Source organism: Cuculus canorus, chromosome 6 (genome assembly GCF_017976375.1).
Source record: "Cuculus canorus isolate bCucCan1 chromosome 6, bCucCan1.pri, whole genome shotgun sequence".
NCBI lineage: Eukaryota > Metazoa > Chordata > Aves > Cuculiformes > Cuculidae > Cuculus > Cuculus canorus.
Genome location: NC_071406.1, coordinates 42,698,047 through 42,714,565, shown reverse-complemented (window position 1 = coordinate 42,714,565; position 16,519 = coordinate 42,698,047). Strand labels below are relative to the sequence as shown.

General features: G+C 50.5%; 1 long non-coding RNA gene across 4 annotated transcripts in view; it reads left to right on the top strand.

Moving 5' to 3' along the window:
• LOC128852569 (uncharacterized) overlaps positions 1 to 15,986 on the top strand; it is a 54,157-nt gene extending 38,171 nt beyond the window's left edge. For 3 of the 4 annotated variants that reach the window (XR_008450521.1, XR_008450520.1, XR_008450523.1), the window contains 2 exons: positions 864 to 10,098; positions 13,169 to 15,986. This is a non-coding gene — a long non-coding RNA (uncharacterized LOC128852569). The remainder of the gene's footprint in view (positions 1 to 863; positions 10,099 to 13,168) is intronic. The other variant, XR_008450522.1, reaches the window with a different exon arrangement.
• The last annotated feature ends 533 nt before the right edge of the window (positions 15,987 to 16,519 follow it).

The following is a 16,519-nucleotide window of genomic DNA, read 5'->3' as shown; positions in this document are numbered from 1 at the left end:
GAGAGCAGGCTGGGCGGTTTGGGTGAGGAGAGCAGGCTGGGCGGTTGCCTGCTTGCACGACCTTCCTGAGATGCTGTACTTAGCCTTCCTTTTGTTTTGAGCAGCTGAAAGGCAGGATTGTGGGAGGCAAATTGCGGCTCTTGCAGCAAACACTTCATGACATGCCCTGCACATCCAAACACAATACAATTTTGCATCTGAGTACCAAAAGCTAAACAGCAGGTGAGACTGGGTTAACATCCTGGGCATGGCAGTTTCTAAAGCAACGCCTGGGGAGCTCTAAATACAAACACCATTAGCAATAACAGGATCTGTGCACTTAACTCCCTGCCCTGCTCTAAAAGCACCAGCCCCCAGCAGCAAGCATCCTCTGCTTTATCCGCTTGGTCCAGCTCAGTGCTTAGCAGCCATGCGCAGCCCCAGGAGCCGAACCGCCTGCTGTCACATGGACAGTTAGTTAAAATCTCACCCATACCCTTTTCCATTTTGCCAATTTTGGAGAATGTTTACCATAGAAGCCCTTCCTTTCACAAATGACAAATGTACGGATTTATTAATGCATTGTAAGTGCCATGGATTTACTGCCCTTGTCAGTGCTGCTGTGATGCTGATACAGCGTGTGATCTTCAGTGGCTGTCAGCTAAAGAAACACTGTCCATCTGAATACTGGGCACTGCAGGGGGGAAGGATGCAGGGCTGGGGTAAATGTGAGCCAGACCTGGAATAAAATAAAGGAGGGCGAACGTACTCTGTTTCCAGAGTCCCAAGGAGGCTGCAGAAAGATGCTGAGTAGAATTTGTGATGGGACAGCACAGGTGGTGAGACAGTCAAAGAAACATCTATTATTTATGTGCCCTCTGCAGTGATGTCACGGCAAGCCGGGATTGGCCAGGAACTGGGTCAGGATGAAGTGGGATGAAGCAAACAAAACTTGAAGTCTGTGAGTGAAGGTCCCCTCCTGGCCCATGGCGATGCTCTCACCTTCTCTCCTGCCACAGCGCCGTTCAACCAGGTTCTCAGCAGCCACAGCGCTGTGCCAGGGCTGGATATGCCTGCAACCCCAGCTTGGTGAGTACGTCTGGGAATAATGATATTTATTGCATAGTAACACACTCTGAGCACTTCTCAATCTAGTGACTCACAGGAACATTTTCATCTCGTCCACTTTCCAGTAACAGAATGAGTTGTTGCATTGATTGTGTATTTAGCAAGCTCGGAAACAGAGACACAGCTGATGGGGGCGTGAGGTGTTCCTTCACCGTGAGCCAAAAGGGGAGACAATGTTTATCTGTCCAGCATGGGTGGAAGATGCAATGAATCAAGAGAACCCCTGCGGCTCACTGGTTCTCACGCCCTCGGTCTCCCTGCATGTCCAGCAAGGAAGGTGGATTCACATTTGTCAGTGTCTGGTGCTTCAGCGTGCAGAGAGAAGGGGTTTCATCTCGCATGATGAATTGGTGTTTAAGCCCACAGAGAGAGACTGTGGGCTTGGCACGGCGCTGACAAGATGTCCAACAAGGCAAGTGGTGCTCCTGATGGGTGTGTAATCACAGTGCAGTTTCTCAAGGAAAGCAACAGTTTTCAACCATGAGGACTGGAGGGTATGCTCGGAAAGTCTGAGGTCCGTCAGGATTGTTCGACTAGGTCTTGGCAAGAGTTAGCTCTACTTCAGATTCAGCTTCAGGCTTTATCTGGACATGTGACATGGTTTGGTCACTTAAACCTTGGATGGCAGCAACACTTGCAGAAAAACAGCCACATCTGCACTTGTAAAAGTGTGAGATCGCTGGATGAATGCTTTCCAGGCTCTATGAGCTGCCCGGAGTGTCTGCAGCTAGCAGCTCCAGGTTTGAGCTGTGGAATAACCCAGGTTTTAAGCCAAGTGACAGCATCTTCAATGCTATTTCAACCTGCTGTTAAATCATTTAGTAGTTTCAGCGTGTATGAGTCCTCTGGGCCCTGGACAGCCATGGACATCACAAGGTACCCTTACCCACTTTTTCTGTACAGATGCCTACATTTTGCCATTTCAAAATCTTGCTTTGAAAGGTACTAGGAATGCTGCAAATATCACAATGGGAAGAACATATGAAACTCAAGAGTAGCAGAGAACCGAGGCAGAGGACACAGCATTGGGGAAGTGCTGGCAGTGCTGCAAACCACCGCAGGTAATCTCACAAATGCACACCGCAAGATTTCTCCGTTTCCTCTGAGGCTGCTTGTGTCAGCCATGAAATAGAGAAAATATCTCACTGGATTGACTTAAGTTCCCACTGGGTCTGGCAATCTGTTTTGGTTTTTTTTTTTTTCTCAAGGGAGGAAAAAAAAAGAACACTCAGACACACATACAACGTGAAGTATTTTCCTCTTCAAGAGCCCTTCCTCGCTATTCAACGCCTTCTTTAAAGAATGGTGCAGAAGTCAAGCAGAGCTGTGCATCATCCAGAAGGCATGCAGCACTCAGCCGTGACGCTCAAGGATTCCTAGAAGCCAGTGCTGCACAGGGAGAGCTAAAGCAGGGGACTCTGCAGCAAGCGTGCAGACAATCCTCCCATCCGGGGAAGCGGGGCTTGGAAACAACACTGGGGGTTTGCAATCTGGCCGTGCACGCCTTCCACTTGGAGCAAGCAGTGTCAAGGAGAATTAGTGAGATGACTGGAGACTTAGACTGGGAAGCAACTGCTGTTCGTAAGCCGGCTGTGACTACTCAGCCTTGCTAATCAGATTTGAGAAGATGCTCCACTGCCTCATGCTGAACAGTGCTTGTTGCGTGTTTTGCTAACAGTGCTGTGCTGGGGGGCTCTGTATTTCAGTGAGGAAGGAAAAGGTTCCCCTGGGGAGACTAATTTAATGTCCAGATAACTGATTTTGCCAGCAGAGTGGGGAAAAGGCCGTTTGGAAACCTGTACAGCTCGGGCATGGCTCTGATACGCACTCTGTAGATCATTTAAAGTAAGCAAGGCAGGACCAAATGCTCTTCAGAGCACCAGTTGTGAGCACTGAGGTTACCAAAATTCAGCCTAACCCGAACCGATTCACTGGCTGGAGATGACCTGACAACGTGCCCACCTTCCCAGGCAGCTGCAGCCTGCCCTGACACGGGATTCACAGAGGCTTGGTCACCCTGAGCCTCGGCGTGTCAGTGCCAAAAGGAAAAGCAACTGCATCCAGTCCCAGCGTGGCAGATTCATTGCTGCTCGGCCAATCCAGCTTGTTCAGCCCCTACACCGAAGCTTACTTTAGAGCTGTGGCGCTGGATATTGCGGAGCAATATTTGAGACAAGGGAAAGGGGATTCTTTTGCACAGGATTGAAATCTTACTTAGTAAAGGATTGTGTGGTTTTGCACAATTTGCTTGATACCAATTCCTGTGAAGAATAAAAGTTTACTTCCATTTCCCAGTGCTCTATTAAGGCAGCTTCCGTTCGCGCTGCCTGTGCTCTCGGCTGTGCTGTATATGGCATTTCTATTTTTAGAAACCAGGGTTGCCATGACAACTCAGTGTATTTTTTGTTAAATATAGCAGCTGTTGCAGGGAACTCTTGTCCTTCTAGATGTAAAGGCTGTGTTTTTGCCCTCTAACAGAGCTCAGGGTATTAAATGCAGATGAGAAAGGAAGATTAAATAAGTGTAAGCCCAGAAGAAACCATGGATCTGTAATTACACGAGGGGTTTTGAATGAAGCTCTGCGTGTCTGCTGCTTCAGAAGCAGCCCTTCTGCATTAGAAATGGTGTGGGGACAGGGATGTGGGGCTTTGAGGTGGGGGCTTTAGGCTCCACGAGACCATTCATCCCCTCTCTCTGCTTGCTGTCCGGTCTGCCTGCCTTGCTCCAGTTCTGGTCTCTGCCCCTTCCAGGAGACAGTCTGGTCCTGGCTGTGCTCTCCAGGACTTGTTCTGCCTGGGAAGAGATGTGAGGGGTGCCAAATAGGTCTTGCCATCAGATAATCCCTATCCTGTTTTTGGAAAAGCAAGTTTAACCTCCTACCCACGCCTAAGGAGCTTGAAGACAAGGGTTGTGCCACAGGGTTGGGGTCTGGAGCTGCCTCTCCTGTTTGGTGATGGAGACCTCACTGGAAGAGCTGCCAATGCACTGGTGGTCCTGTCTCTGGGGCTGGCCCAGGTTCACAGCGTGAAAGCTCTACAGAACCTTACTGCACCCCAGAGCTTCACTGTTTGATGGAAAATAAACTGGTTCTGTTTCTTTTCTTTGTTATTTGTTTATCTGTTAACTCCAGAGGGAAGCAGCAGTGAAGTATTTCACTCCTGTTTCAATTTGGCTTTATCAGTTCTTTACTGTATCCCTGTACGGTGCAAATACATCCCCTCAAAGGGCTGTTTTTCATCTCCTGAGAGGAGGGAGAAGAAGCGGGAGCTCTCCTTCTGCTGGGTTCATTTTGTGGTTGGCACTTTGCCTTCCCATTTCAGTGGGAGCTTCCAAATTCAGTGAGCTCTGAGGGGCATTTGCGAGTCTCTGTCAGCACAGCCTCTGCTTTGCATTTCCATTTCAGGTCTCGTTGCGCCCAGGCAGCTGCAGGAGCAGCTCTGTGCACAGAGCGGGGAGCACTATCGCTTGGGCCAAGGGCGATGTGTCAGCTGGGAGATGGAGATCTTGTTTTAATTAACTGGTCTTTGCCTCGTTAAATGAAAAAAGGGAACATGGTGAACAGTAGATACCCAGCAGGGCTTACGGTCTTTGAAAGTTTCTTTTAAAAGCGGATGCAACAACAAATAAATAAAAAAACAGAGTTAAACCAGCCTGATTTTAAAATATCCACGGAGGTCACTGTGACCAAGACTTTGAACAAGAATAACAAATCTCTGGGGTTCTTATCTGTTCCCTGAGCTATCGTGAGCAGCATCTATTGCTGGAGATGTTATTGCTTTTCTGAATTTAATAGCATAAACGTTGCTTATGCAAGCAGAATGCTGCAAGGGAAGGGATCTCCTCTTGCACACTGCAGAGCTGCCTCTGTGGACATCAGGGCTGGGACCCGCGCTGCTGCCTGCACCCTCCAGGTGCTTCACCCCACATCTGGCCTGGCTCTCCAGCTGGCTGCGCAAGGGGATTTTGAGGGTTAGGCGATTTTGAAGAATCGGGGATTTAGGAAGCAGCAGGATGGAGTCAGATGCACCGACTGCCTGCTGGACTCCGTCCTGGCCCCTCTGCAGGGCGGGAGCCTGTTCCCACGCACGTTAGAGCATCTTCCTCTGGCTGAGGGCATAAAAATGGGCATCATCCGTGAGGGAGCACTGCCTGCACTGAAGGAAGGAAAGGCTGCCACATCAAATTTGAAGACTTCCTTGCATCCTTCAGGGAATACGTTGTCAGAGAGTTCTGGCCCGGAAAATGTAGCTTGCGTCTGGGCAGGAGGTTTGGGGCAACCATTTTAGGTGCTGCTTTTGTTTTAATTCAGCATGAAGTGAAGGGAAAACTGTGGAATGGTCACCGCTACACGAAGAGGTGATTACACGTGCAATTGTGGAAGTGGAGCGTCTGTGTGTTCAGGCTCCTCTGGCTGCGATGCTCACCCTGCAGCCTCTCTTCCTTGGCTGCCATGGCTGGCAGGACCTGGCACGTTTGATGTCGCCTTCCTCCGCTCTGGCTCTGCTTAGTCGCATCCCTGAATGTAAGAGGTGGTATCAAGCCTCCTGTAACCCTGGGCAGATTTAGTAGTCCCTGGTCCCAAGCAATTTGAGCTAAAGGCACTTCAAGCAAAAATCGTGTCCCTGAGAGTGCCCTTTGGAGTGACTTTTCCGAACAGCCATGCCAAAGGCCACCCAAGGGCCGAGGACAAAGGTGCTTTGTGGCCATTGATCACGCTTTCCCCAAGGTCAGTGCCCCAGGATCTATCTTCCCATCGCACTTTTATGGGCTCTGTGCAGAGGGTGCCCTTGGCTTATCACGAGGTCTAGTGGGGATGGTGTCTCCCAGTCCTCAGGCAAAGCACTGGTGCCTCTGAGGCAGAAGAACTGCTGCCAGGGGGCAGGACAAGCCCAGGATTGTGGGAAAAGCAGGCGTGGTACAGAGGAGCAGTGATGCCAATGCCATACAACAGGGTCCCAGCAGTGTGAGGAGCCCAGGCAAGGCTGCCAGCAAGCGGTGCAGGATGTTTGGTCCCTGGAGTCACTTCCACATCATGGCACTTCCTGCAGGGTTAGAAACTGTGCTGCGTGCTGTACGCACTGTTAGGCAGAGTTGCAGGGTTAGGGCAATGGCTCATGGGCTCCATCCTTTCTCCTTGGTGGACACACATGCCCACACCTGGTCCTGCCCATGGGACACCACTCATGGAACTGGCTGTGCTCTGCAGATAAGCCTTCTGCTCGTGCCAGAGGCAGAGTTTTCCCCAGGAATGTGTATTTATTAAAACTTCTGCCTCTGCTTATATGTCCACTTCCCTGTGTATTCAGTGATCCTCTTGGTGTTTATGCTGCCCACTTTCTCCCTATTGATTTATGACCTTATTGTAATCTCCCCATTGTGTCTCTTCCCTCCTCCAGGCAGCACAGAGCAGGCAGCAGTCCTGGGCATTTTTCCTTTCACCCTGCGTGTGTGCTGGTCCACCCCTCAGCCGTTTGCAGCAATTTGAGAGAAGAAAGGCTGCTGCAGTGGCACACTTCAGCTGCAGACCATTGCCCATGGAATCAAATACTGATGAAGCTGTGGTTTTCCCAGTTAGGATGTTCTTGAAGGCAATGAAGGTTCCCCAGCAGTGATGGGGGCTTCTGTGAATGCCTATGAGATGGGCGTCTGTGCCTCTCAAACCTAAGCACATCTCTCCCTTCTTGGGTCTAGGGGCTTGTTTGTCGCTTTTTATCAAAGCCACTTGCAAGTCTTTCTATGTCTGGTTTTCCAACAGTCTTTAGAGACAGGCAGGAGCTGTTTATTGCATCTCTCCTTGGTTTCTCATCCTTGGATTGTGGGGGCTTGTGGCCTATGTAGACATGATGTCTAAAGCTCATGTCTGAAGTGAGAGAGCACGTCTGTGAGTCCCTGGGGAAGAAAGGTGGGTGTCTGGCTCAGCAGCAATGTGGAAACCCCTTCTCATGGGCTGTTTTTCTCTCCTGTCTTTTCTACAGCTTTGTGCAATGCTCCTCCTGCACCTTCCCTCTGTCTCCCAGTGGAGAAGCCTTTGCGTTCTGGTCCCACGGCAGCTGCAGCTCCATCTAGTCCTGGAGCACTGCACCACACCTAACACTGAAAGTTGCAGCCAACCATAAAGCTCATCCCTGCAGCTGAAAACGGGAGCTTTGAGCACCCCGTATACCAAAGTGATGCATGAGCATCTGCTCTGAGCTGGGGAAGAGTGAAGGAGTGCTGGGAGTTGCCTTTCCACAAGCACAGAGCTAAGGGGGCATGGTTATCTCAAAACCTCTAGAAACATGGCCCTAAGTCCCATGTCATCAGGCCAGTACCTTATTGGGAAGGACCTGTAGACCATGCAGGGAAGCTGATATTCCCATGTGGCATCGTGCTGGATTCTCAGACCCTGCTGGGCTGGATGGGCATCATGCACCATCTCCATAGGTGGTCTTGTCATGATCCCGCTGCCTGGAAATGTTCTCCTGGCGTGTACAAAATGAGAAGGGATTCCTGAGCAAGAGCCACTGTAAGGGCAGGGCTGTACTGTAAGTGTCGGTGTTGGGTGTTTTCCACATAATTTTTTTTCCTGGGGAACACATGAATGTCAGAGGAAATTTTGTTTGTTTGTTTTTCCCCTGGAAGCAGACAGTTCCGCCTTTCCTTTTCCAAGCACAGCGCTGTCAGTACTCAGTGTATCTGCCAGGCCAGCCTCAGCAGCCTCTCCAGCAGTAGCATATTTTTCTTCCATTTGGGGAAATTCTCTGAGAGCGGAGTCTCGATGGCAGTGTTGATTAAAGGGGAAAGTCCATATCTTCTGTGCGAGCGAGAGTTTCTGGGCACTGAGAAAACACTGAGTGAGTCTTCAGGATGAGGGCACAGGGAGGAGAAAATGGTTTAATCTCTTGTTCTGGTTCCTAAAACTATTCCCAGCCTCCTTGCCTCTCACAAACCTACCTGTACATGATTTCTTCCCTGGGCCTGCCCCGATCCGAATTTTCCCGTGGCTCTGTGTCTGCTGACATGTACGTATGGACTCAGAGTGAGGGTGGGAGGACCAGCTTGCCACCAGGTGCTTTGGATTTCTTCCACACCTGCTCCAGGCTGAACACTTGCAGTGGCTCACACTGCCGGGAGGGGTGACTGAGGACCAAAGGGACAATGACCTGGCTCCCGGGGACTTGTGGAAGCAGTGCAAAGTCTAAGGTGGCTGCTGTGTGCTGAGTTGTTTGGAAGTTCCAGGCACAGCAAATGCTAAGCCTGTTGCCAAAAATGTGGCCTCATTGGAAGATGCAAAGGAGAGCATCCTCTGCTGCAAGAGGATGGGCTCCACAAGACCCCTGCGGGCTACGTGCCAGGCTGCCTCCGGACTTACTGCCAGTGAGCAAGAGCATCTCCTTTCTGGCAGGGGCGAGTGTCTGTAGCCTACAGCAGCCTCAGATGAGCTCAGGTTAAACTCCTCACTCGAAACACAGGAGTTTCAGTTAATCCTTGGTAAAGGTAAGAAGCTTTTGAAGGAAAAGGTGCAGAGAAACGAGCCTTGCAGCCTGGGAGTGGGACCAGGAGTCTCCTGGATTCTTTAGGACCTCTGTTACTGGCTTCATTCCCTTTCTCAATTAATGAGAAAGCCCATGGAGAAGACCGCTCTGAAGAGCAGGATGAGGGATAAGTTATGATCAGATTTGCCCACAAACTATAAAGCTCGGCTGCTTCCACCCTTGCCACAGGAACGTGAGCTGTTTGAGTAGCACTTGTACCTGAACCAAAGCTGTGGCAGGAGGTGAGGAAGACTGAATTTGCTGTAGGCTTGTAACCCTGTTTGCTTTTAACTTAGCCTAAAACCCAAGCATGCATGAAGAAATCAGTTGTGCTGGTGCCTGAAGCATATTTAGATTTTTTAATTACTTATTTTTAGTTTTAACCTCCCCAAAGCCTCAGTTCAGTCACTTCTAGGAGGAAGTTTGGGAAAACTGTGTGTTGCCCTGTTGATGTGACCTGCCCGTGCCCTCACACAGGCTGGGCTGCACCTCTGGCACCTGCAGGTTCTTTGCACCTCTTGCAAGAAACAGGAGGCCAGAACAGAGGAGGTGAAGGTGAGGATCCGCTAGTAAGCCTGTGGTTGTACTCAGGGCTGTGTGTGAATTGCTGCTGGAGCTCCATTGTCTTTGATATCTTCTCGTATGTGCAGTGTGCAGATTTTTACCTTCTTTAATTTTGCCTTCAGCCTTGTGTTTGTCCATCCAGGGAAGCCTGTCCTGAAATCCAGACATGACCACACGTGGCAGCCAATGTTTGTCTTCTTCATGTTACAGGTCTCCTCAGGGAAACGACCCCATCACCTCAGAAAATGTGGGGAACACGAGGGAGACAGATGCCAAAACCTCTCCTTCTCCAATTCAGCGATTCTCAAAGGCAGCTGCATCTCTGGAGTAGAAAGAGGAACAGCTGGAGAAAAAGAAAGGCCAAATGAGATGATTCCATTAGTATTATTTCATCTCCCTGTTGAACAAGAGCCCAGAGCAGTCCCTTTGTCAGTGAAATCCTCCTGTGTGCGGCTGTTTCACCATCACAGGGCAGGGGCCACAAACATGTGCAAGTCCTGGAGAGTTTTGCACTCTGGGAAGGACAAGATGTCCCAGAAAAATTGCCACAGGGGATTTTTTGTCTCCTAAGCTATCTGTTATGGGGAACACTGAAGGAAACTGTGCTGAAATGGAAGATAAAACAAGGGTGCATTGGACCCCATACCTCCCCCCCCTTAGTGGTAAAGGGTGGATGGTACCTCAGGATAGCCTGTCAGGAAGGTAAGTTAAACAGTGTCTTAAACGAATAACAGCATCTTCCTTCCCTGCATAAAAAGCTTTCCAGGTCCAAATCAAACCCCATTGTTTTACTGTTTCTTTTTTGATTGTTTTTTCCCCAATGAATTCCATGCTGCCACTTCAAAGGTAGGGGGGCATGGATGGTATGACAGGGTGCTTCTCCCCCTTGACTGCCAAACAGCTGACCTCACAGGTACGTTGTATTTTTCATGTGGGCGGTCCCTGGTGTGTTCCATGTTCAAAGAACCACTTCAGAAAACAGAGTCAGCTCATAGAATCAAAGAATCACAGAATGGTTTGAATTGGAAGAGACCTTAAAGCCCACCCAGTTCCAGTCCTCCTGCCATGGGCAGGGACACTTCCCACTCAATCAGGTTGCTCCAAGCCCCATCCAGCCCGGGACTGAACACCTCCAGGGAAGGGGCATCCATGACCTCTCTGGGCAACCTGGGCCAGGGCCTCACCATTCTGACAGTAAAACATTTCTTCCTGATATCTCATCTAAATCTCCCCTCTTTCAGCTTTAAACCATTCCCCCTCGTCCTGTCCCTGCTCTCCCTGGTAAAGAGCCCCCCCTCAGCTTTCCTGTAGCTCCTTCAGTACTGGAAGCTGCTCGAAGGTCTCCCTGGAGCCTTCTCCAGGCTGAACAACCCCAACTCTCAGCCTGTCCTCATATGACAGGTGCTCCAGCGCTCAGATCATCTTTGTGGCTTCCTCTGGCCTCGAAGCCAGGGATGTTCCTCTGCTGCAGCCTTCCCACCTGTGCATGGGGATAACCGCTTAAAACCTCTCCCACCACTGTCCCTACGTGCCCGGTCCATCGGGGATGGGCAGTGCTCAACAAACATGTAACTTGCCAGCACGCAGCAAGCCCGGCACTCGGGCAGTCTGTGGCAGAAACCTCATCCTCATCCAGTGCAGGATCTAAACTAATACACAATCCATTTCATTTCTGGCAGCAGCGCAGAAAAAAGAAAGCCTACAGAATCTATAAATCATCTGTCTCTCAAATTGTGTGGGATTAAGGAAAAGGTACAGAATAGAAATCATTTCCATGGGGAAAAGCATATCATTTCGTTCGCCCAGGAAAATAATACACTGTCTTGATGTGTCTTCCAGAGACTTTGAAAAGAATTAAATGAGGGGTCAGAGGATGCAATTATGAGCGTGGTTTCTCTAGGGGCAAAGCAGGTCAAAGAAATTTCCCTCCTCCCCTGTGTCCCAGGGGTTTGTACTTGTCCTAATGCTGCAGATCACTGCCACTGTAGTCGTGTTGGTAAATCAGTGTCCCGCTCAGCTTTCCCCACCAAAATCAGGATGTGGAATGAAACACTAGGTTAGGCCAGATACCAAAATCTAGCAAGGAGCAGTTTATTATTGACTTTTAAAACCAAGCCCCACACAATATGGGATGCTATCCAGCAGGGACAATGTCTTAGTCCAGCTTTGCTACCAAATAATGCCCAAACTCGGTGTCAGCCGCAACTGGCAATCTTTGGCAGTGGGTGGACAGTGACAGCACTCGTGAGTGGCAGAAGCTGAACACAACATTCCCTGTACGAAGGGCCAGCTTTACCGTCAGTCACCCCTAGTGTTCTGGGCACCTCAGGGAGCCTGATACACGCTCGGCAGTCATGCTGTGCTCCAAATCCAGCCGGCTGGTAGGACCTCCACCCAGCATTGTCACTGGGACCTGTCTGCAGAGTGGTCAGTGTGACCTCCATCCAGTATGGTTGGTGGGATCTCCATGCACCGTGGGAGTTCAACCTCCATCCGGTATGGTTGGTGGGACTTCTGTGAAGAGTGGTTGTCATGCACAAAGCCCAGACCCACCTCCTCATATCCCCTGGCTGGAAAAAGAGAGATGGGGAAGGCAAGGTGAGGCAAGACTCCCAGAGCCTTTGGTGTGCTGTCGTTAGCCGGTGGCCCAGGCTGTGCAACACAGCTGTAGCAACTACAGCCTCTGATATCCCCCTTCTAATTTATGACAAAACCTGAAACTTTTTATTCTTCCCTTGCTGAAACATGAAGCAAAAATCCACAGTAGGTCTTCTCCTGTTAGCTGTGATCCCACCGAAATGCATGAGGCAGGGGAAATGGGTACACCAGCGGGGCTGGGTGGTAGAGGAGATGGATGGGTGTCACCTCACAGTCTTCGTGCACCAAGACAGCTAATAAAAGTGACAGACCTTGGCATTGCTGGTTGTATTTTAAAGAGACCATCTGCTCCCACCAGCCAGCGGCCCAACCACTCCAGCAGAGCATGGCCAGCCACAAAATGGGAGCTGGCAGGGACTGCCCCAACGGGGCCACATCTGCCAGGCAGATGTGATAACCACCACCTGATAAGAGGGCTGCCCTGAAGGTATCCTTTTTTTATCAATCAGAGCATCTTGATGTGAATTTTTGTGGTGCCTCCACTCAATTGTCACAAGAAAATCAGGTCTGTTAGGCAGCTTTGGGCTGCAGCCAGTGCACTATTCATTATGACAAATTTTCATCCAATTATTATTAATATTATTATACCTCCTGCTTCCTCTGTAAATAAGAACGGAGGCTTTTTCTGTGTCTCCTGTCGGAGCAGAGTGTCTGTGAATCGCAGCCCAGCATTGCACAGGTGAACTCGGCACCGCTGCGCTCCTCTTCTCCCTGGGACAGCACCACCCCAGGCTGCTGATGGGCACCTGCAGCTCCTCCCGGGCAGTGCCTGGGCCAGAAATCACTAAGCCAGGAGAGACGCTGCTTCTTGAGCCAGGAGTTTGCAAACCGATGATATAAAGCCGAGCCAGTTGGTGACGGGGGCTGGTTCATCCCAGAGGAGAGCTGAGCAGCAAAAGGTGTCTCGACCGTTCTCCTCACCAGCCTGCAGGCATAGATAAACATTCCTGGCACCCCTCCATGATGTTTCCCACCTCATTTTGCATTGAAATAGGGAAAGGATTGATCTGACTTTTTTTAAGAGTTGTCTCAAAACTTGATAGCAAATTTCTGTGAGCTCTGAAATGAGTAATAACAGCTGTCCTGCCTCTCCGGGGACCTTCAGTCTGCACTGCTCATGGGAGGAGGCTCTCACTGTGTTGATGCTAACTCAGACACCCCAAATCCCCCAAATCAAGCCCTGCTGCCTGGGAACTGCCGTGGACCATGCTGGAGGCACTCTACCTGCTCCAGGCCATCTGTAGTCAGCCAAGCCACTGCGTCTGCTTGCGGTTTTCTGCCTCCTATCTCCACTCACATCCCTTACTCATGTTTCCTTCCTGTAGGTGGTGTAGAAAGCAGCTCACCCTTCAAACAGCAGCAGCAAGGCACTGGCTCCACGTGGCAAGTTCAGTCTCAACTGCAAGGAGAGGCTGGCCCACACCAGACACCCTGGAGATCTTTGGCCAAACGTGCAAGACGCACATCTCCAGTGTGGGGCTCCTCGTGCCCTGGAAATGACACGCTACACGTGCCCTCCCTCACCCACTGGCAGCACGGAACACTTCCATCCCTCACTGCACACCTGGTCCAGCACTGCCAGACCCGATGATTTTTACTGCACGGAACAATCTCATTTGAAGAGCTGGGGTGGAAGGAGGGGAAGTCAAGCCTTCCAGTGGATGCTGCGAGGAAATAGTGCTAAATTGACTCTAATTGTTCATTTAAACTAATTAAATTGCTGAACCCAAGGAATTTTGAAAAGGTAGTTAGGACTCCTACCCTCCCTTCTCTCAAGAATGTGTGCAGAGGGGTAGGTAGCCCCACGAATTCCGGATACAGACTTTCCTGCAGCCCTCTCTGAAGCTGCTGATTGGTACCTGGCTTCAGGGGCAGGAGATGCGAGGCCAGTCTGATCTGCTCTGGCAATTCCCTCATCTCTAAGCATCATTTCCCCTCTTCTAGAAAACAAGCATGTTTAGCATTACACAGTTTCAGCATCTGAGTTGCCTGACGGCTTTAAAAGGGAGTAAGCATTCATCCTGCTGACATGGCAATAAAACCAGTGCATCTGGAAGAGAGGAGTCAGCAGCAGATGTGCCCCTGCAAACTGCTCACTGTGATGAATGCTCCTCCCAGATACTGCTAATTCCTTTTCTCTTGCTCCTAGGCCTCCTTAATTGTGCTCCCTGTGATTAAATAACTCTTTGAAGGCATCACTAGAAGTTATGTCTTCCATGAGGGAATGTCGCTTGCCAGGTCCATAGCCTTTGGTTCTGGGCATAGGGAGATCATTTTACAAGGCAGCTCGGGAGAGTGTCCAGGGTGCTCTGGTGACCCCAAAGTGCTCTGGGGAGAAGCTCCCACGGGACCAGGACCAGCCAGCTGCCTGGGCAGGACTTGGCAAGGATACACCCGATTGCCCCAGGTGAACCCAGGGATGACAGATTACCAGGAAGATGCTGCTTCCCTGATGTTGCTCCCTCTCCCAGCCACCCAGGAAGACCAAAGTGCATGGGTTTGGGGAGGACAGGGGTGCCATGGCTGGGGTGATGTGTTAAATCAGGCCATCCTTCTGTGGGAAGATGGAAGGTGGGTGCTGGTTTCCAGCCTTCACAGGCTTCCCTGCAAGCATGGTACCCAAAGACTGTTTTTTCAAAGAATCATAGAATCATAGATCCTCTTGGATCATCGAGTCCAACCATTTCTATCTGCCACTAAACCATGTCCTCGCCACCTCGTCTACCCATCTTTTAAACACCTCCAGGGATGGTGACTCCACCCCCGCCCTGGGCAGCCTCTGCCAGTGCCCCATGACCCCTTCTGTGAATAATTTTTTTCTGATGTCCAGCCTGAACCTGCCCTGGCGCAGCTTGAGGCCATTCCCCCTTGTCCTGTCCCCTGTCACCAGGGAGAAGAGCCCAGCTCCCTCCTCTCTACAACGTCCTTTCAGGCAGTTGTAGAGAGCAATAAGGTCTCCCCTCAGCCTCCTCTACTCCAGGCTAAACAACCACAGGTCCCTCAGCCGCTCCTCGTCAGACTTGTTCTCCAGCCCCTCACCAGCTTCATTGCTCTTCTCGGGACACGCTCCAAAGCCTCAACATCCTTCTTGTGGTGAGGGGCCCAGAACTGAACACAGTACTCAAGGTGCGGTCTCACCAGTGCCGAGTCCAGGGGCAGAATAACCTCCCTGGACGCGCTGGTCATGCTGTTTCTGATCCAAGCCAAGATGCCATTGGGCTTCTTGGCCACCTGGGCACACTGCTGGCTCACGATCAGCCGCTGTCTTTCCACACCCCCAGGTCCTTCTCTTCCGTGCACCTCTCCAGCCGCTCTTCCCCCAGTCTGTAGCGCTGCATAGGGTTGTTGTGCCCCAAGTGCAGGACCCGGCATTTGGCCTTGTTAAACCTCACGCCATCAGTCTCAGCCCAGCGGTCCAGCCTGTTCAGATCCCTTTGGAGCCTCCCTACCCTCCAGCAGACCAGCGTTTCCACCCAGCTTAGTGTTGTCTGCAAATTTACTTAGGGTGCATTCAATCCCCTCGTCCAGGTCATTGATAAAGACATTGAACAGGGCTGAACCCAGCACTGAGCCCTGGGGGACGCCTGGACCGGCCTCCAGCTGGAGTTAACTCCGTTGACCACCACTCTCTGGTGGAGAGTGAAGTTAATGGCAAAGTACCAGGTTCATACAAGTCATTGATAAAGATATTGAATAGATTGATAAAGATATGAAACAGGATCTGTGGGAGGGATGCAAAACCCCAACAGGGCTTCGAGAGTGTCCGAGAGGCTTTGCCAAAATGCAGATTAGAAGGGATCTTATTTTATGGGTCCCTACACCCAGGAAAAATACCAGACACAGGCATTTCCTGCGGGACAGGCGCTGAAGCAGCTGGGAGCCAGCAGTGTCAGCGCTCCATCTTCTGCACGCCACGCTGCTGCCACGCTCCCAAAGGCTCCCGGGGCTGGATCTCATCCCGCCCTGTCACTGCCCACCCTGGAGCTCCGGCTCAGTTTCCACGAGGCGGAGGAGTCAGGTCCCCGTATATAGATACGAGCGATTGCCTGAATATTCATGTATCGGCAGGCAAGCTACAGCAGGCCCTTGTTACAAACTGCTACCCAAACTGCTTACATCCATAAATGAGGGAAATAAATAAACAGATGCTTGTTAATTGACTTAATTACCCACCAGCAAACAGGAGACTGGGAGCACATCAATAAAAAATGTTTTAAAAAGCAACTCTCAGTAATTCTTTTCCATATGCAAACGACACCAGTCTCTTCTGTCTACAATAGACTCCTCAAAGACAAGAAATGGATTTTCATTACATGAGAAGGAGAGATCAAAGTCTGAAAATGAGGGTTGTGACCCAAAATAAGGCTCAAATTTATGTCCTTTTCCCCGAACTTGGGCTCTTTGAAACCCAAGCTGGGCCAGCGTTAGCATATAGTCATGCCAGGTGTTATTGCAAACAGCCCTCCCTGAGCAAGAGAAATCCAGCAGCTGAGGTAATCCTTCTTGTTTTCCAGCAAGGAGCAGGAATGGAGAAGGAGGCAGGGCTGCTGAGATCTTAAAGGGTTTTTTATTGATTTTTTTTTTTCTTCAGAAAACACTCAAGCAAAAAGGAAATGGAAAAATTGAAGACCTGTCACCCTCACTGCCACGCAGCTGCGTCCAACCTGAGAGCACAA